The sequence below is a fragment of the Hibiscus syriacus genome, unplaced genomic scaffold (assembly GCF_006381635.1).
Source record: "Hibiscus syriacus cultivar Baekdansim isolate YM2019G1 unplaced genomic scaffold, ASM638163v2 tig00002840_pilon, whole genome shotgun sequence".
NCBI classification, from domain to species: domain Eukaryota; kingdom Viridiplantae; phylum Streptophyta; class Magnoliopsida; order Malvales; family Malvaceae; genus Hibiscus; species Hibiscus syriacus.
Window position 1 is genome coordinate 10333681 of NW_024061947.1, and position 20914 is coordinate 10354594.

The 20914-nt window shown below is 35.6% G+C and overlaps 2 pseudogenes; both read right to left on the reverse strand.

Annotated features, from left to right (window-relative positions):
• Nucleotides 1-329: 329 nt before the first annotated feature.
• LOC120157551 lies at nucleotides 330-2144 on the reverse strand (annotated as a pseudogene).
• A 13349-nt stretch (nucleotides 2145-15493) lies between these two features.
• LOC120157540 lies at nucleotides 15494-17515 on the reverse strand (annotated as a pseudogene).
• Between the last annotated feature and the right edge of the window lie 3399 nt (nucleotides 17516-20914).

Here is a 20914-nt window from a genome sequence, read left to right on the forward strand (position 1 = left end):
CTAAACATAAAATCTGTCCATCTTGCGTATCAAGATCTTGACAAAACAGGGCATTGGTGTTGTGCTAAATGGTGATGGTGGACTGGTTGCGCACATCGACTAGAGGACCAATTGAACCCCAAGTATGGTGGAAACCCAAGCAAGTGCCTCCACTTGCTATGAGTGTACTTAATTAATCATCACATACAGTAATCGAACTGATCATTTATTATGGTCATAATCGACTTAATACAAGCACCACACACAAAATACATGTAACACAGAGACTGTAAACTGCGCTGTGAATTGCATTTTACAAAAGTATAATATAGATAATTACACATCATCACAAAACATGTAAATCATAGTGAAGCAGGAAGCTCGGGTTAATATAACAGAATTACACTCATAATCAGAGACATCAGGTCGCACACCTGACCAGGAGATGGACAACGAAAGAAATGAAAGAACGAACCATTAACACAAGTTATAACTAAAGAAAACTGCAGTTTTACTACATCTGGAAGCAGCTGATAACTTTACTTGTTCTCGAAGTTGGTTGGTTCTTAGTCATGGAATTCAAATCTCCTTCACGTTCTCTTAAGCTTCTTCCTCTCCTGTAGTCGATCTCTGCATCAGAGCATGACAAGCCCAGTTGATATTTCCTGCTCCTCGATGAACTCTTCTTCAAAAGTACATCCTCCTCTTCATCGGTCAAGGGATGGTTGATAGGCATACTCGATCCAGAGACATCAGCCACCTGCCCTTAATTTATGATCTGCACCATATTAGGAGAATGTTATTGATTTTCAACAGGGCACAATATCTTTAACGTGTGCGGCTTCTATTACAGTGCAGAAAGCAGTCCAGATGCTCGGGAACTTAAACATTCTCAAGTAATAATTTTTTGATTCATCACGAAATCCAATTCTAATACAATGCTGTGCAAGTCTATTGTCTTTTGTATGATAAAGTAGGACCACCAATGCCACAAATTATCACTCAATTTGAAAATATGTAACTATGCCTTATTTACTAAGAATTATGAAATAGAAGATATCCAAATGCTTAGAAGGTTAAATATGATGCCAAGGATTTTCAATAAAATTGTGGTCCCATTATTTCTTGACAACCAAAAACAGCCAGAGTAATAAATGAACTTTAGATCAACTAAAGGACACTTACTTCATATCCATTGCATGACACTTGCACATCATGGTGTCCAGCCCAATTGACAATATCAGGTTTTGATTTTCGTTTGATATCACCCAGAGAGTTTTCCTGTAACCTCTCTGCCTTCGATCCTATGGCAACAGATGCAAGTTCCATACTTTCTTCAAAAGAAGGTTATCTATGGGAAAAGGAGTCATTGTAAACGATTCATCCGCAACATCAATAATCTCCACATATTGAGTAGTAGTAATTATTTCATCTGCACTAAATCCAAAGGAAGCTCTATAAGCTTCCAGTTCTTCTACATCTTGCTTAGGACTTTTACTCTGCTTATTTTGATGTGCACTGCTACCAGTAGGGTAAACATCCGAATCTTTCGAAACACTTAATCTCCCAACAGCATGAGGAAGTGGGTTCTGATCCAGATAGAATCGTGCAAATGTATCGGGACAAAAGAAATTGGTATCTTGAGACCCTATGGAGGAACCGGTTACATCATGCACAAATAGTCTGCCAGAACCACTCCTAGAATGTTTGCCATGCTGGGGAGAATTGAAGGACCCCGTTGTGGAGGAAACTCCGTTCAGGAAAGGATGACAAACAGTCAGCTGAGGTCCTAGAGATTGGTGATCTGAGGCTACTGGCAGGACTGCCTGGATAAAGTGAATATGTAGATTGAAGATCATTTGCAGCAATATAATGATTCTTATTGGCATTTTCAAGATCCACAGAAGAGTTCAAGAACCGAGCAAAAGGGACATCAGGTGAAGAGGGGGTTGTCAGGTGGGCCAACTCAGGCGGAGGAGTGAGAGGAGCAGTGGAAGGCTCAGTTGTGAAGGTTGAGAAAACAGGAGGGGAAACTAGTTGTGTCTCATGGGAATATGGTCCAGTGGCAAACATATTGGACGATGGCCCTCCAGGTGAGTTAGCTGATAATGACAAGAAGCAATTAGGTGATTGAGCAGTTGAAGGGATGGAGAATTAGAAACGACGCTGGTGAAGAAGGCGGTGCTAGAAGTGATGGAACTAATGTAGTAGCTTGATTGGTCAACCCAGAACAGCTTGAGAACTATTTGGCTGGGCAGCTGATGCATTGCCCTCGGGCATACGAGATGCAGGTACAATTCGCTTTCCACCTTTCTGTGAACTGAAACAGGAAAATGCCCCCAACATCCTCCCCATCTCTTCTGCTAGTAACAAGATTAAACATAGAAAGATTAAGTCAGATAATAGAAAATAAAAAACCGAAATTAAACAATTTACAACTATTAGCGCTCATAATTATCTCAAAAGCCAGAAAATTCAGCAACAGATAAACAAGCACTACAAATATTTCTACATCTACTGAAACATTAAAAGAAACGCATATAACAAATACCCAGATTTTTCAAGAATTCGTGTACAAGAAATCGAGAAGTGAAAATATGCTTGGGAAATAAATTTTTCTAAAAATGAACAAGAGAACACTATCCAATCATAGTAATTCATGTTATACTTAAATACAAACAGAAAACATATGGATTCTTTTTTCTAAAAATGCACAAGAGAGAACTATTCTATCATAATAATCCAAACCCAGGTGTTTCTAACTAATAACCCATAACAGAAAACTCAAGTTCCATGAAGGCGAACAAGAACTTTAAGTAAAAGAAAAAGAGAACATGGCTAAAAGAATGCAGCCTTAATGCCTAACCTTAGGCATGGTTAAGTAAATTTCTTTTGAGCTTTCGTTAGAGTTAGATTTCCAATCAGAGATGAAATGCAGTAAAATGTTAGGGATTTTAGGTTTTCGTTTGCCAGGAAAAGAAAAAGGCGGCTAAGGTAAATTACTTGTAGACTCAAGAGAAGGGATCTATGTACCTTAAACAGTTCACTTTCATTAACAAAAAAAAACTATTTAGTACACAGATTTTGATCTGAAGAAGTGGTGAAGTAGTTGGATCTATAGACGAACAAAGAGTGCAAGAGGCCAAGTACATGAATATGTACGATTAACGAAAAAAACAATAAAAATTCTGATGACTAATGACATTTCTACAAAAACAAAGCACAAAGCCAAAATTAATCACACCAAGGAATCCAGCATTTCATCTATGTGGGTATCAATCAAATATGCGCAGCTCAAATAATTTTTTTCTCCTTCAATTGATCTTCACTATTTTAAAAAAGAACAAAAATAACAAGAACACCATATTACAACTAGCAAGCGAATCTGAGCACAACAGAGTAAAGTAGAAGCATGGAATCAGATCTGATACAAAATGGAAGCAAAATGAACAAATCTAAACAAGGTACGGGAAAAAAAATAAAAGGTACCCGTTCTCGCTGGGGGAATCTGTCTGCTCGGAACCCATTGTGGGTGGGGGTTCTTTCTTTTTGTTCTCTTTTGCTCTGAATGAACAACTTTTTTGTTTGTTCATATAGTAGTTGTGGTACTAGCAGAAGAATACATGTGAAATGATTGTTGCGAGAAAGTTAAATTAACAGGAGGTAGTTGATGAACCCAGAAAAATTCATCTTTTTCTTCTTTATTTGTTTCATAACATTTGGAAAAGATTGAGCAGCATGAGGGAAGACAAACACTCCTTTCCTCTTACTCCTTTGCTACTTTACACTGTCTAGGCCGAGCCTGCCTGCTACTTGCTTACCCTTTTCCCCCATTTTTTTTCTTTTTTCTAATTTATAATTATTAAATTGTCATTGGAAAAAGAAAAAGGAAAGATACATTAGACTATATGATATCTTATTACCTTTAAAAGTGGATAAATAAAAAAAATTATATAGACCATAATGAATGGTAAGAAATCTATTTGTGAACTTGTTAATTTTACCTTTGCTCCTTTACACTACTCTAACAGTTTTACAATTTTTAGTTGAGTTAGTAAATTACATCGTGAGTCGTGATATCAATATGATCAAACAATTTAATATAAAAAAGAAATGCATAAATACATATAAATTAATTTGATATAAATTAAAACTCATTAAATGGTTTATTAATAAAAGAGAAAAAATATTTTTTTCTAAAAATTCAACAATTGCATTTTAAGTTGTGTATGTGTTATTAAAATTAAAAAAATAATAAATAGATATTACATTATAATCATCACTAATTCAATAAAATATATTATTTATAAGAGATCACAATTGGGTTGGCTCAAATTAGGTTATATCCAAGTTCAAATTTTTTATTTTACTTTTTTTATGTTTAAAACTTATTATATGTTCCTAGCGATAAAAATAAAGTAATAAAAATAATGTTGTTCATAGAGAACCCGAGACTAAATAATTAGTGGCGGAGCCACAGCTTGCTGAGAGTGGGCATGTGCCTACCCTGAAATTTTTCATGCCCGTACCAAAAATTGAGTTTTCTTCTATTAGTTACTTATTTTACTGATGATGCCCACACTGAAATTTTATTTGTACTGATTCCATTTAAAAAATTTATGTTGTTAACATGTGTATCCACCCTAAAATATTTCTAGATTTGTCACTGTATATAATTATGTTTGCAAGGAATGTGTCGTTATCAATAAACTAAGAAATATTTTTTTATTAAACTAAGATGATTACAAAGTAATATATATTCTAAGTAATCTCAATCATTTGACAATGAACACTCAATCACTCTTACAGACATTGATAGTGGTGTAAACGAGCTGAGTCGAGCTCGAGTATTGCTGAGCTCGACTCGACTCAAAAACTCTGAAATGGAGCTCGACTAGACTCGAAAACTCGCGAGCTTAAAATTTTCAAGCTCGACTCGAACTCGAAATCCTGAACTGAAGCTCGTGAGCTGCTCGAAAGGCTCGAAATGAAAAAAAAATCTTAAACTTAACTCGATTGAAGCCTCAAACTCAAACTCGAACCAGAACCTTAAATACATGAAAATCTTACCCTTTTTTTTAAAAAAAATCAATACATAAATATTAATATTATTAATATTTTATTTTTTTTAAAAAAATCTTAATATATTATATTTTTGAGATGCTCACAAACTTTTCGAGTCAAATATCAAATAGCTCGTTTCGGCTCGCTAAGAACTCGAGTCGAGCTCGAGCTCGAGTCCATTCGATCCAAGTATTTATCGAGCCTTGATCGAGTCAATCTCGAGTAGCTCACGATCTGTCTCGTCTCATTTACAGCCCTAGTCATTGATGCTCGAACTCGTAATCTCTAAAAACAATAAAATTTACTTAATCATTGAAATAATTTGGTACAAGGTAAGAAACATTTTACACATATATTCTTATAACCATGATGACTATTCATACTATTAAAAAAGTTAAGCTTTATTAAAAAAATTAAGGTATAAAGTTTTTAAGTTCAAGTTCAAGATTGAGATTTAGATTTGTTTTACGCTACATCCTTTGCATAGTAATGTATTTATATTTACAAAATTTTAATTTTCACATATCAACATATCAGTAAATTATATCATAGTCTTTATACTATTTTATGTATAAAATATAAAATTAATAATTAAAAAAACATATTATTTATTAAAAGTTAAAATAAAATTAAAAATTAAGAAAATATTTATTCCATTTAAATGTACAACTAAGCTTGAAATCAACTAAATAACAAAAGAAACCCATCAAAGCTTGAAAAATCTAATAAGTAAACCGTCCAAAGGCAAAGTACAGGGCGGCAGTAAAGCCGCCATTCTTGTACAGATAGTTGCGGGGGGGGGGGATACTGTTAAAATTTCATATTTGTCTGAAACTTCAGGAAACATTCATGGATTCAGCATGATAGGTCTCAAGCTCCTTGTCAAGATCATCTGCCGACTTCTCTACAGGCTTCGTTTTCCAAGGCCATGGCCACGGCCTCTACCACGACCAGCTCCACCACGGCCACTCCTCATAGTCATATCCCACGACGGCTGCAACAAGATCCAGCAAATGGTGAATTAACAGCAGATACCAAAATACCACCACTCATCATCTTAAGAAAGATGGAAGTTAAAAGCTTGCAATCAGTCCATACTCATCACCACCTATCATTCATAAAGAATGCATGATAAGACAAATACAATGCACAGATAATTGTTCCATCTACAATCTTCGCAGCTGCAGATTGCCTTGCGGCAAACCAACCTAAAACTAGACAATGTCAATACTGGCACACCAACTGAAAATTTTAGATGTAAGAAATAACCGATCTGTGATTTTGTTTAGTTTTTATTTGTATGAAATGACAGGCTCAAGGTAGAATACAGGATGTTAAGGGCTAAGGACATTATTTATTTACTTATTGACACAAAGGAGACCAAGGCCCCCTAGGAACTGCAGAAGGAGAATTTACAAATGCCAAGTATCAAACCCCAACCTTGCGAAAACTTACCTCCTAAGAAAGCTGGGTGGATCATTAGATTAAACCCTAGATTCTTGAGAAGTCATCTACGAGAGAGAGCCCCGATAACTTTAAAAAAAATGATCAACTCACAAGCTCCATAAACAACATATATACATCATGGTACTGTTTTGAGGTGGTTGAGTTTTTTTAAGGGGTTTTCAGGCCTAGTTTTTCACATCCAACAATCTCTCCATATCCCCTTGTATTTACTTCATTCATTTGGTGTTAGTTGCCTTGTGTCAAAAATCCAAAACTGTATCTGTATGTCTAATGCAATATTAAATGCATAATTCATATCTGTATCCTGGCATTTGGCATTGATAATGGTTTGGCACCTTAAATAATGAATCCATGTAATAGAGCTCTAAAACAAAACAAAAAAATGAATGGATGGATGCTTAGAAACATACTCTGAAAGAGGGTTCAGGCTTCATTTCAACAATGATCATGGCTTAAAAGGATAACCTATATTTGATTAGAAATAAATATGCATTCCAGGAAATGAATTCAAATATGGACTGAAGAACTAATTGGTAAATAAAACATAGAAAGAAATAAGGAAGAATATTGAAAACACATTAGATAAGTGTCAAAGCAACAATCAAATAAGACAAGGAAGAACATAGAATAACAACGTCATAACAACAGTCTGCTTCTTCCTTCCCTTGGTCCAGTTACATTAACACGAGCAGAAATAGGGACTTCTGCATTGGCACCAACAATTTCAATTATCATGGGTTTCCATCCAACAGTACATTGTTGTACCTCTTAAGAGCAGCAAATGCATCACTCCTTCTAAGATAAGCAACTTCAGCTGAACCCTGAAATCATATATCAAGCACCATCCAATGAATTTTCACCAATTTCTACAACTAAAACAGAAAGGTAGCAGCATAACTCAGTAAACATTTAAAATGGCATGAAAATGTAAATGCATTAGAAAAGAATTAAAAAGAATCCAAGAGAAGGCATATTTGCAACAAGCAGTTGCTAAAAGCTCTTCTTCAAATACAAATAACGCATTTATTTACCAACTTATCCGCACAATTCATGTGATAGAATTGCAAAGCTTCTACAACAAGTAATTGCTACAAGCATCACTTAAGAATTAAGCCAACTCTTTCTTCATTGAAGTGCAAAATTCATACAGTAGAAATATCCTTTAACTTCTTCTAAGATTTCTATCACTGCTTTAAGAAATCAAACTTTTATTCCTTTCAAAACTCAACATGCCAAACCTTTTAAGTCAGATTCATGGGCAAAAGAACCACTGCAATAGAATGTCAGAATCAATTATATTTTAAAGAAAATAATAATTATTATAACTATTAAACTATAAAATTAATTCAATTTTCATAAATAGTTTAAATAAAAAAATTGAATTTATTACTCCTTCCTCTTTAAAGTTATATATCTTTCAATAATTACAATTACCAAATTATTGGTAGATTCAATTACATAAACAATCTATCAGAATCAAATTTATTATCTGATAGATATATTTATTTAACATGTTAGCCTACGTATAATTATATTATTCTAGACTAACACCAACATTAAAAATATGTATATAAATCCATCATACATGCCTAGAGAATTAAAATATTTTTTTACTAACAAGTTATCTTTTTTCGTCATCTTTCTCATGCCACCAACTTTTTATCTCTTCCATATACTCATTGGCTGTAATTCTTTAATTGTACAAGAAGAAATACATCGTTAATAGTCTCGGATCCAAAATTTAAAAATGATGGTTCAAAATTGTAATATTCTTTTTAGTAAACCCACAGTTTATTTTGTTATATAAAAAAATACTTTTTAATATAATAGGTATTCAAGATTTTTGTTGTTGAAATAAACAATTAATTTTATTCAAAATAGGAAATATGTTAAATTACAAATAAAAAGTTTACAATTGTAAATTATGCATAATTAGGAAATTTTCCTATAATCATTGAAATAAAACTAGCAACTTAAGATCACATAAGACCATACAAGGAAAAATTAAATTGAACCAAGAAACTCGTACAAAGATAGATACAAACAGATTTGATCGCATCGACAAACAAACTACAAAAGGAAATCAAACTCTTGAAAGATTATCAACAAAAAGCAAATCAGACTCGAGCGACGTAAAAAGCTATCCACGAACGCAAATCGTGTATTCAAATCCAATCCGAAGTCCAAAATAGGAAAAATCACAAGATATCGTATAAGTGTCATTTTGTCAATCGTGGCGATGTCAATCAATCCTTAGACAAAAGATAAATGAAAATACGGCCAAAAAACCGAAAAACATGCCAAAAATCATAAGAAAACGTGCAACACATGCAAATTTATTGAGAATAAAAAAACAAAAAAAAATAAATAAACGATATAAAAAATGCAAAAAAAAATATCGGTGGTATGCAAGCAACATTAAGGTTAGTACCGCTGCCAATCAACAAAGACGAAAAGAAAAAGAGATTAGTGACACCAATGATAGAAAATTAGATTTTTTTTTCCAAAATTTATTATGTTTTTCTTCTCCATTTAATATATTAAACTATATTTAATATATAATTAAAATAATTGTCTATGTATTTGACTCTTATAAGACCATATGCATCTGCCCTGATTTTTAAAGTCACCACCATCTCCTTTCTTCTATTATTAAATTCACTAACTAAATTAATTTAAATTGTGATTTAGTTATAATTTAAACAAAGAGTTAGTTTTATTAAATTCAATGCTAGTCATTCTTTGTGATGTGATGGATACTATCTATGCATAAGAAGGTTGCACTTAAGGAAAATCGGAAAGGTTACTACTTAGAGAAAAGGTCCAAGTGTCCTAATCCAGAACATAACTAAGCAATTGTAATAACCCCGGAAAATCAGCTCAGTCTCACTCCAACCGCAACTCTTTATGTTCTATCCACTTGTTGATATCACTTGCCCTCTTTCCACGAAGAGCATGTTAGTGTAATGTTAGTTGTAACTATAGTTGTTAAGAATTGGTTAAGTGTTGTTACTAGTTAGTTAAGGGAAGTTGTTGATCACGTGGCATGGTTAATCAGCTTATATAAATGAGCTACCAAGGCTCCATTCATGTAAGCAAGATTGATGAAATGAAATGCAGAGCTTTTCTTCTATCTTCTCTATTGTTTCTTCCATACATAACAGTTAGATTTATATCATAACATGGTATCAGTCGCTAATTCCTGGTGATGCTATGGCGACTTCCTGCTGCCATTCATGAAGCTCAGGTGTTCGTCTTCTACCTTCCATGCTTCATCGTTCTTTGCTTCTTGATTTGGTATGTATTTTTCTTGGAGTTCAAATTTGTGTTCTTGCTCAATATGGTTGATCTTATGGCTGATCCGACTCGTGAGAATGGTTCACATATCAACTCCCTTATGAGCTACACTACCACTCGTGTAAGCTCCATTCAGCATATACATAAACACAATACAGTTAAACTCACTGAAAATACGTATTTGTTGTGGAAACATCAAGTGTCATTAATCATTTATGGTTACGTTGAAGTTCATCTCGCCTAATATAGTTTTTCCAAGTGAATTTCTTACTAATGATGTTGGGCAGATTGAGGAAAATTCAGAGTTCTTGGTTTTTAGGCAAACAGGATAAGTTGCTTGCCTCCTGGTTGTTAACTACTGTAAGCATGAAGATTTTACCTCACCACTGGCCTTACATCTGTTGCTGCTATTTGGAATGTTGTGACACGTTTATTTGGTGCACGATCTAGTGCAAAATCTCATCGCTTCGCCATACTTTGCATAGTAAAGGAAGTCTGGCTTGTCTATTCATGAATTTTAGCAAAAGTCAAAGATGTTGTGATTTACTAAATGCTTCTGGAAGTGTTGTAACCGAGCAAGAACATGTTAGTGTCATTCTTGCAGGCCTAACTATGGAGTTTGAATCTGTAATTGCTATAGCTTCCAAGGAAGAGGTATCATTAGACACTCTCACCGAAATATTGCTTGACTGTGAAGCTCGACACAAAATGTTCTTAGGTGAAGGACTCTCGGCCAATGTTGTTCAACTAAAGCCTAATGGTGAATTGAGTGTTAAAGATTCCACTGATAATCATTCATCTCAAGTGCGTGATCAGCATGGAGGTGGTTATCGAGGACGAGGTCGTGGACGGAGTTATAACTCCAACAGACCACAATGTCAATTGTTCGTTTCGATCGTGATTACACTGGTATTGGTGACTCTAGTACTTCAGCTAGAATTATTCGAAAATGACCAAATGATTCGGGTGTTGATCAGTGTCAACCCTCTGCACGGGGATATAGGAATGGCAATGGGTCGAATTCGGGGTGGGTTTTGCTCCCCGTCTCTAACCCCGACCTGATCCCTGACGGGTTTTTTATCGGGGCGCCCCGTCGGGGATTTTTTTTCTCTGTCCGATCCCGACCCAAAATATTATACTCGAACCCGAAAATATTTATATATAATTAATATAAAAAATATAAAATATATATATATATATATAATTAATATAAAAATATAAAAATATTATATATAGTCGGGACGGATCGGGGATACCTTGCCCAGAACCCGACCCGAAAAAATCTCTAATACCCGACTCGATATCATTCAACCCGACCCGATCCGAACTTGATTGGGTTTCAGGTTTCCCCGTTGGGTTCGGGTCATACTGTTATCCCTACGGGGATATAATCATGCAGTGATACGGTGTTATATCCTGGTTTTGTTCATGCCCATTTCCGTTATCTATATCCAGTCAGTTTAATAATTCCTAGTGCTTCGTTTTGCTCCTCAACAGCCTTTGGCTATTATCCATCTTCTGGAGCTTCAATTGGTTCTTCTAATGATGTTTCGAATCCTTCTGCAGTAGGCCAAAATCCATTCTTGGCACCCCAACACCTGCATCTTTATTTCAATGCTTTCATCCTCGGGTATCCAGTCCCTTTTGAATTTCACAAATGATGATGTTTGGTATCCTGACTGGTGCGACCCACCATGTGACTAATGATCAATCTATTTTCCACTCAGGTATGGTGTATACCGGTGATAATGCCTTGCACATGGGCAATGGTGATGGCATTAAAATTGCACATGTAAGACAAAGCTCTTTGTATTCTAGTATGAACATTTAGTTTTGCTTAACATGCTACATGTTCCTAACATCAAAAAGAAGTGATTTTTGTTTCACAATTTACACGAGATAACGGTGTTTTCTTAAGTTTCACCCGTATGAGTGTGTTGTGAAGGATGCTCAGACACGACAGGTTCTTCTTCGAAGGAGGCTCATTGATGAAGGGTTTTATCAGCTACTCCCTTGTGCTGAGGCGTGCTCGAATGCTCAGCTGAATCATGTTGCTGTGATTTCAGATCCTATGGACCTATGGCATCGACGCCTTGGTCATGCCTCTAGTGATGTAGTAAAATCTGTTTGAGGCATTGTAATGTTTCCTTCATAAGAATAAATTGACACATGTGTGTGTTGCTTTTATGCAAGGGAGGTCTCACAAACTTCCTTTTTGTGCTTTTACCTCGCAATGTAATGAACCATTTCAGTTAGTTGTTTCAGATGTTTGGGGTCATGCTCCTGTAATTATTCATATGGTTTTCATTTTATGTGTCATTGTTGATATCGCAAGCAGATACACCTGGGTTTATTTGCTTAAAAGGAAATCTGAGGTACATTCATGTTTTATTAATTTTTACAAGCTAATAGAGGTACAATTGGCTGTAAAATCAAGGCTTTACAAATAGACGGTGGTGGTGAATATCAATCGCTTAAGGGATGGCTGCAGCAAAATGGTGTAGAACATCGAATCTCATGCCCAGGCACCTCTGAACAAAATAGTCGAGCTGAGCGAAAATATAGGCACATAGTTGAAATGGGGTTAACCATGCTCGCTCAATCATCTCTACCCCTAAAATGTTAGAGTTATACCTTTGTATCAGTAGTCTATCTCATCAATAGACTGCCCACTCAAGTTTTGGATGGAAAATCCCCGTTTGAGATCTTGTATAACAAGGTACCAGCATATGACTTCTTACGTGTTTTTGGGTGTGCATGCTTTCCATGCATGAGGTACACTAATTACCATAAACTGGAGTTCAGGTCAAGGTAATGTGTTTTTCTAGGCTATAGCTCATCTCATAAGGGATATCAATGTTTGGATGATGACGGGAGGGTGATCATCTCTCGACACGTGGTGTTTGATAAACATGTATTTCCCTTTCAACAAAGATGCAACATCTCCGCAAATAGCTCGTGTTCTCCAGGGGTCACTGAAGGCCTTCTTCCAATTGTTACAACATCAGTTTCTAGACCGAGTGGAGTGAACGAGGGTACCACCTCGCATACTGTAGATTCTTCATTTACTGATGGTTTGTTGTTACCTGTTGAACAGATTGTTGCAGACTCTGTTGATACAAATGGAACAACACCTTCATATGCGGTGGAATATTGCCTCATGAGGAGCAGGTTGCTACAGACTCGGCAGATGCTCCTATGTGTCCTACACCACCTAGGGCTGTTGCTGAAGAGTGGTTCGAATGCTAGTAATGCACACCGTCTTGTTGTTGAAGCATGTCTTCGAGTAACACTATACCGCCCACCTACATGAACAGACTGCCCTGGTCAAAATATTCACCCCATGGTTACACGTGGCAAGAATAGGATACGAAAACCAAAGGTGTTGAATGTCTCTTTAGTGACAAAGAACCTACAACAATTAATGAGGCTTTCCTGCACCTCATTGGAAGGCTGCTGCACAGGCAGAATTTGATGCATTGACTCACAATAAAACTTGGACATTGGTCCTCTTCCTAAGGCATGAGAGTTGTAAGTTATAAAATCGGTTACTGTTCGGTTATAATTTCCCTTGTATTAGCCAAATGCTTGTCCCTCAGGCAGGTAGACATCAACAATGCTTTTTTAAATGGTCACCTGTCTGAAGAAGTATATACTGCAACCCCCAGGTTATGACAAGGTGATGGTAATATGGTGTGCAAACTGAACAAAGCAATATATGTTTGAAACAGGCACCTCGAGCATGGTTTGAGAGTCTCAAAGGGTATTTGATTTCAAAAGGTTTGGTGTGTCAAGATCAGATGCCTCCTTGTTCGTTCGAAGAACCGGTGTGGTATGATTTATTTATTGATCTATGTAGATGACATTATTCGCATAGGAAGTGTTCAAGTGAAGTCCAAGGTGTTATAATAAACTTCATGCAAAATTTGCTTTGAAAGACCTTGGAATCCTTAAGTTTTTCCTGGGCATCGAAGTCTACTATGACTCGAATGGTTTAGTGTTGAACCAACAAAGTATATGCTTGATTTGTTACAAATGAGTGGATTTGCAACAGCTAAGGAGCTTCATACACCCATGGTAACACAGTGTAAGCTTTCTGCCACTAATAGAGCACTTATTGATGAAGTGGCTAACTATAGAAGCCTTGTTGGGGCTCTCTAATAGTGGTGATCACTAGGCAGACATTGCTTATGTGTTAATTGTGTCTGTCAATTTATGCAAGCTCCTAGAGACTTACATTTCTAGGCAGTCAAGAGAATTCTACGGTATTTGCAGGGCACTTCAGACTATGGTTTGAGGTTTTTATCCTCCTCTCGATTGTCGTTGGTGGGCTTTGCTGATGTAAATTGGGGGGCTGATGTGGATGACAGGCGATCCATATCAGGATATTGCATCTATTTTGGTGGCAATCTCGCGTCCTGGAGTTCTCGCAAACAGCAGGTGGTTGCTCGGTCCACTGCTGAAGCAGAATATCGCAATGTTGCCTCAGCTGCTTCAGAATCATGTGGGTTATGTCTTTGTTCAAAGACTTGCAGTGCTCTTTCATGGAAAACCAACCTTTGGTGCGACAACACAAGCACTGTTGATGTGTGTTCCAATCCGGTCCTTCATTCAAATTTAAACATGTTGAGTTGGATTTATTCTTTGTTCGAGAACTTGTAGCAACTAGCCGTTGCAAGTACAAGAGGTTCCAGCATACGAGTAGGTTACTGATGTTCTCACTAAGCCACTGTCTGCCCCGATGTTTGTCCGTTATCGGCAGAAACTGCTGGTCACTCGGACTCATAAGGACGGTTGTGCTTTGCTAACCAGTTTTTCCCAAAGTATGGGTGATGATGAAGCTGAAAGTGTGACTCGCAGGGGGGAATGTTAGTATATGCGAACTGCATGAAGAATGTTCATCAGAGAGCAAAGCGGAAATGTGAATTGTATGGGGAATGTTAGTGTATAAACGTTAGTGTAAAGTTAGTTGTAACTAAAGTTGTTAAGAATTGGTTAAGTGTTGTTACTAGTTAGTTAAGGGAAGTTGTTAATCAGTTGGCATGGTTAATCAGCTGATATAAATGAGCTGCCAAGGCTCCATTCATGTAAGCAAGATTGATGAAATGAAATGCAGAGCTTTTCTATCTTCTCTATTGTTTCTTCCATACATAATAGTTAGATTTATCATAACAGAGCATTAATGATAAATTTATTATAGTTTAATTTTAAAGGAAATCAAGGGTTTCAGATTAGATTTATGAATTTTATGATACTTCTCGATGAAACGAGAAAATATAATAATAAAATATAATAATTTAGATTTGAATATTAACAAAATACGATTAATAAACAAAAATTCCGTAATTTATATTTTAGTATCGACAAAATTTAAACCCAAATAAATTGATTAACCTCTTTGTTCATACTTTATTATTTCTGATTTTAAAAAAATATAAAAAGAATTGTGTGCTGGTCGTAACTAATATGACATGGACTAATCATTGACTTGGGAAATAATGCAGGTTGTTATTATTGCCATCCCACTACACATGATTGATGGAAACAATGAGGCTGGAAAAGGACAGCAGGCACATGGCATGTGAAAAAAAGAAGCTATGCTTATTCTGTCAACTTAAACAAAGTGTATTTACTAAGCAAATACCTCGAAATCACATGGAAAAAAACAACACTCGAAAAACAAATGGAAAAAGAATCCACACCAAATCCAAGACCCATTCGAGGTATTAATATTCCCCCCAAAGCCAAATTCCACACAACAAATTAGGCAAAAACACACACAAAAAACACTTAATTACAACTCAAGCCCCTAAGGGGGGGAAGCAGGTGGTCCATTATAAGTATAGGATCTGATGACAGTAAGTCCACCACAGGCTGTGCCAATGTATTCTCAAAAGCAACTGACATCACATGCTCTTGCCCCCATTTGCATTTGCATTCAAGTTTTGAGCCTTGAGCCTTGAGACTTGCACATGCACTCTGCTCCACAACCTATCTTATCTCTAATCATCTTTTTTCTTTTCATTTATAGCATTTCTTGAGTCACAAGTCATAGATAATAATCACGCAAAAGAAAGATAAAAAGGGTTTGATAAGTTAGAAATTGGGTTTTGGGTACTTTTTTTGGTTATGTATATGCATCTGGGGGCTACTGGTTATATAGATTATCGTCTGGGAGTGAGTGGACTGGCTGTGGCTTCTGGATGGCTAACAGGGTGCAAGGGAGGTGTCTATGGCATGTGATGAGGTGGTCGTTGGTTAAACCGGCGGCTTGCATGAAGGAGTGTACGCGGTCGGTCCGACATACCGAAACCCCCTTCTAACCATGTCCTTGCTTATGGTCTCCGACTTTGATGTCTTGACTGGGATCTTGTGATCGAATTTGTATTGCGTCGAACGGTTGTGATTCACGAAGCCCCAAATGTATTTTTCAAACGACCCGAACTCCCTCTTGACCTGCATTCGTACAACATGAACACAAAACCGTGAATTGTTGTGCCAAACGGTGATCAATATGAAGGATATGGGCCATGGCATTACCTCGAGAATACGGTTCGAGTTGTCTGCGACACCTCGAACTCTGCTTATGTCAATGCCGTATTGCGTGCTGGTTGTGCTCATTTGTTTTTCAGTGAATTTGGCTACGGTCTCTGCATCAAACCCTGAGAATGCGTCCCTGTTGGAAGTACAAGAAAAAAACATGAAATTATGTTAGCCTCATAACTATGATATCAAGTCACAACGATGAAAAAAAATAGTGACCTGAAATCTTGACGTTTCTTCAAGATAGAAGTCCAATCGGATCCGACCTGAGCACCACTTAGAACCAACAGCTCAAACAACATTTGTCATCGTGAATTGGAACTCCCCATTCTTCGTCATGGTACGCCACATAGATAGGATCTAAGCATTGAATAAAATCATTTAAATTTCCATGAAATTGTCGAAGTTTGAAAGTGAAAAACGACAAGAACAAGTACCTGAGTTGGGGGTGATAAAGCTACACCTCTTCTTTTCCTCGGAGGACTTGGTGTTATCCAGAGGAACGACCTGTGATTCGAATTTGGCCGATTTCGATCTCCCGTAGTGTGCGATTTCTTTCTTTGTGCTTGTTGAGAGCCACTTGTTCCCTCCTGACCGCAGCAATACTTCCGGGAGCCTCGACGAGCAAAGCCAACGAGTAGCTGGACGACGACGGATCGACACAAGAAGAAGATATTCCATTCCCCATACCCTCTTTGAAACTTTTTTTTCTTCCTCTCCAAGGTTCTGTTATTGCTTCTGGGAATGACAACCTTTTCAGAACTAATGTTAAATCCATTCGGATCACTCCCTTGCTTAACCGGGGTCGGGAACTTCGAGCTCGGGGATAAAGACGGAGTCAACGACACCTTAGCCCTGCTACCATTGGCAGCACTAGTGGCAGGCAGATTCGATATTAACGGTTGAGGCGGTGGGGGAGAGATGGGACGTATTTTCTTCAACGAATTACGACGATCGAGGCTAGGAACACGATTACAGGTAGGCTGAAGAACGGACGGCCATTGATCCTAGCCACAGAAGGCGTTGTAGTATTAGTAGTACCCGATACCTTAGCCTTAGAGGAGCACATTTTTCTTTCTTTTTGTTCTTTTCTGTAGGGGTGCAATGCAACAACAGGGTAATGATGGGAGAGAAATGAGTGATGAAACAAGGAATGAAGGGGAAGGGAGAATGATGGAGGGTTTATTTAAAAGGGAGGAAGGAGGGGGGAAGGGAACATGGGGAGGTTGGGTCTGTCATACAACATCTTGTGAAGGGCATTACTTTTTTGTAACTACACCACGAGGGTGACCTTGACGCCCTTTATTTTATTTATATATTGTTCTTATCCACTTGGCATTGGGTTAACACATAATCATTAATAATCAATGCAATTGATAGAAGTTGAATAAAGGGGAGGGGAGAATCATGGAAAGATACATAAACTATGTGATACAGTAGGCAAGGGAGGAGATTTGTTGGGTGGTGGTCACCTCTTGTGCTCTGCTCTGTTTTGTTGGTGTTAGCTGGCTGGGTTTACTAACCTCGGGAAGCTTCCCTTCTCCTATAACTAGTTTCACATATTAAAACATAATCGTTTTTTTCTTTTTGATTTATCCGGAGTAAGTATATAAGTTTCTGTTTATAGATAATTCTCTATTATTTGACGTAGAATATTCACATTCTTGTTTTTTATGTTCGAATTTGAGACCTCAAAAAATGATAACAAATTTTGTATCATCAAAGTCACTTAATTCATGTAATTCTTCGAGAATTGGTTAGAATGGTGGATAAGGAAGGTTACCATGGGAGGAAAAGACTAATAATTGAAGGTATTCTTTATAACTGGAAATGAAGTTGCAGATCAATAGAATCTCCCCCTCCCTCAAGGAGAGAGCCTTTTCAGAGAATTCCATGGACTTTTCAGAGGAATAATATGGCTGGTATTCTTTATCATTAATAAGCCATCTAAGAATAAAGTCTAACATTTAGATTTTTTTTCCTTTTATAAAATAATACAAATTAAAATTTTATTTTTAAATACATCCCGATATCATCAAGGTATAGACCAGGGGTAGATGGGTAGTCCCCATGAAAATTTAAATACAATATATTTAAATTTTTTCTACGTATTTCCTATTAAAAATGTTTCACCCATAGAATTTTAGTCCATCCCCTTTAAGTTTAAGTTCACCCCTAACATAAAATCTTGCGTCCGTCCCTGACTATCATGTAAAAAAAAACCATATAAGTATTTAGAGATATAAATAAAAATTTATCTTACAATTACTTTAATTATTAGTGAAATTCAATGTATTACAATTCAATTAAAAATTAAAATACAAAGCTCACAATGTGCGGTTTTAGATATTTTTCATACTTCATATAGAGACTCACCTATCAAAACAAAGTGTAAGAGCGAGTTAATCTAAATTAAACAAGATGAAACCTCAGAACTGGAAGAGTAATAAAAAAATATTATATTATTTGATATATTATCAATATTTTTTTCTGCAAACAATCTTAAGATTTCTGTCACATTCACGATGTGGATAAAATTATATAAAAATATATTTTTTAAACTTCTTCATCAATATTTATAGGTGAAGGGGTAAAAATTTTATATATCTATTTTTATAAAATGAATTCAATCCTTACTATATAATTTAATTTTATTTAAAGATTATATGAGATATGAAAAAGATAAAAAAACAACATTATAACAATTTAATAAATATAATTAATGTGATTAGAATAAATACTATTTTATAATCATTTTAGTTTAATAAAAAATTATGACTAATGTGCTTGTCTATCCCGCACCGTTGAAAATATTGGTATTTAACACCTAAATATTAGGGGTGTTTGAATCTAGATACTCGTATTTTTTTGGTACCTGAAATGTCGGGCACCCGAGACTTTCAAGTCACAAAAATTCGACCCATTATTTGACCCGTAAGTAGGGCTGTAAGTGAGACGAGACAGATCGGGAGGTACTCGAGATCGACTCGATTAAGGCTCGATAAATACTCGGATCGAATGGATTCGACTCGAGTTCTTAACGAGCCGAAGCGAGCTACTCGATATTCGACTCGAAAAGCTCGTGAGCAGCTCGAAAATAATATATTAAGATTTTATTTTTTTAGAAAATAAATTATTAATAATATTAATATTTATGTATTGATTTTTTTTAAATACAGCAAGATTTTTATGTATTTAAGGTTCATGTTCATGTTCGAGTTTGAGTTTGAAACTTCAATCGAGTTAAGTTTAAGAATTTTTTTTTATTTCGAGCCTTTTCGAGCTGCTCACGAGCTTCAGTTCAGGATTCGAGTTCGAGTCGAGTTTGAAAATTTTAAAACTCGCGAGTTTTCAAGCCGAGTCGAGCTCTGCAATACTCAAACTCGACTCGGCTCGTTTACACCCTACCCGTAAGAGTCAGGTACTCATAAGTCGAAAATCCATAAAACTTTAGTACCCACATTTTCGAGGCAAAATGTAATCAATATTTATTTTATTTTTTATTTTTATTAATTTTAAAAATCCACGTAAAAAACATAAAATTTAAAACTTAAAACTTATAATACATAGCATAGACATAAAAATTATAAATTCAAATTATATAATCTAAAAAAATAAAAAAATAATATAAAATTATAACTAAATTTAATATAATTAAGATTAAAATAAATAATATAAAAAATAATTTAAATGTTAATGTAAAGAAATTTGGAAATAGTATATTTAGAATGTTAGAGTAATCAAGACTAGACCAATACCTCAGTAGTTAAAGGATTTATTGTTATTTTTAGAGGTTCATGATTCGAGCACCATCAACTGCAACAGTAGTGGGTGAACGTTCATATGTCAAATGGTTTAGAGTATTTAGAGCATATACTATGTAATCACCTTTAGCTTAATCAAATAAAAAAGGCTTAATACAAAAATAATGCCTAAAATTTACCTTAAAAACAATTTGATGTCTAAAGAAATTTTTGCTAAAAGTTGGTGACTAAAATTTCTCAGTTACATTTTAGGTGCCAACCATTATATTTTTACTTTTTTTTAATAATAAAATATTTTTATAAAAAAATAATTTATTTAAAAAAAACCTCCAAACTTTTAATGAAATTTTAAAAAAACTCTAAAACCTAAACCTTTCATTTCAACCCTGTTACCAACCACGTGATCATCTCCGGCAACTATCATCATCATTGAATGGTCACCCACATGTTGTCACCCACCCATTGATTAATCGTAGCCCTTACCCGTCACCCAAATCCCCTAAATCTCTAAATTCTCAATATCCAAATTCATAAACCTTTAAAATCTTAATCTCCACGATTGAAAGCCAGAGGAGAGACGAAGTGTAACACCCCGGATCCCAAGTTAGTTTTTGGTTAACCTGAGATGGGCTTTGAAGTAGCTCATTAGCTTATAGAAGCATTGACCCAAGAACAAGGAATTAGGCTTCAAATAAACCCAATAGTAGATAAAAAATGTATTTTTAGTTTTCAACTAAAATAAAGAGGACTAAGAGTGTAATTTGACCATTGTTCAAGTTAAAAGATAAAAACCATTAAGA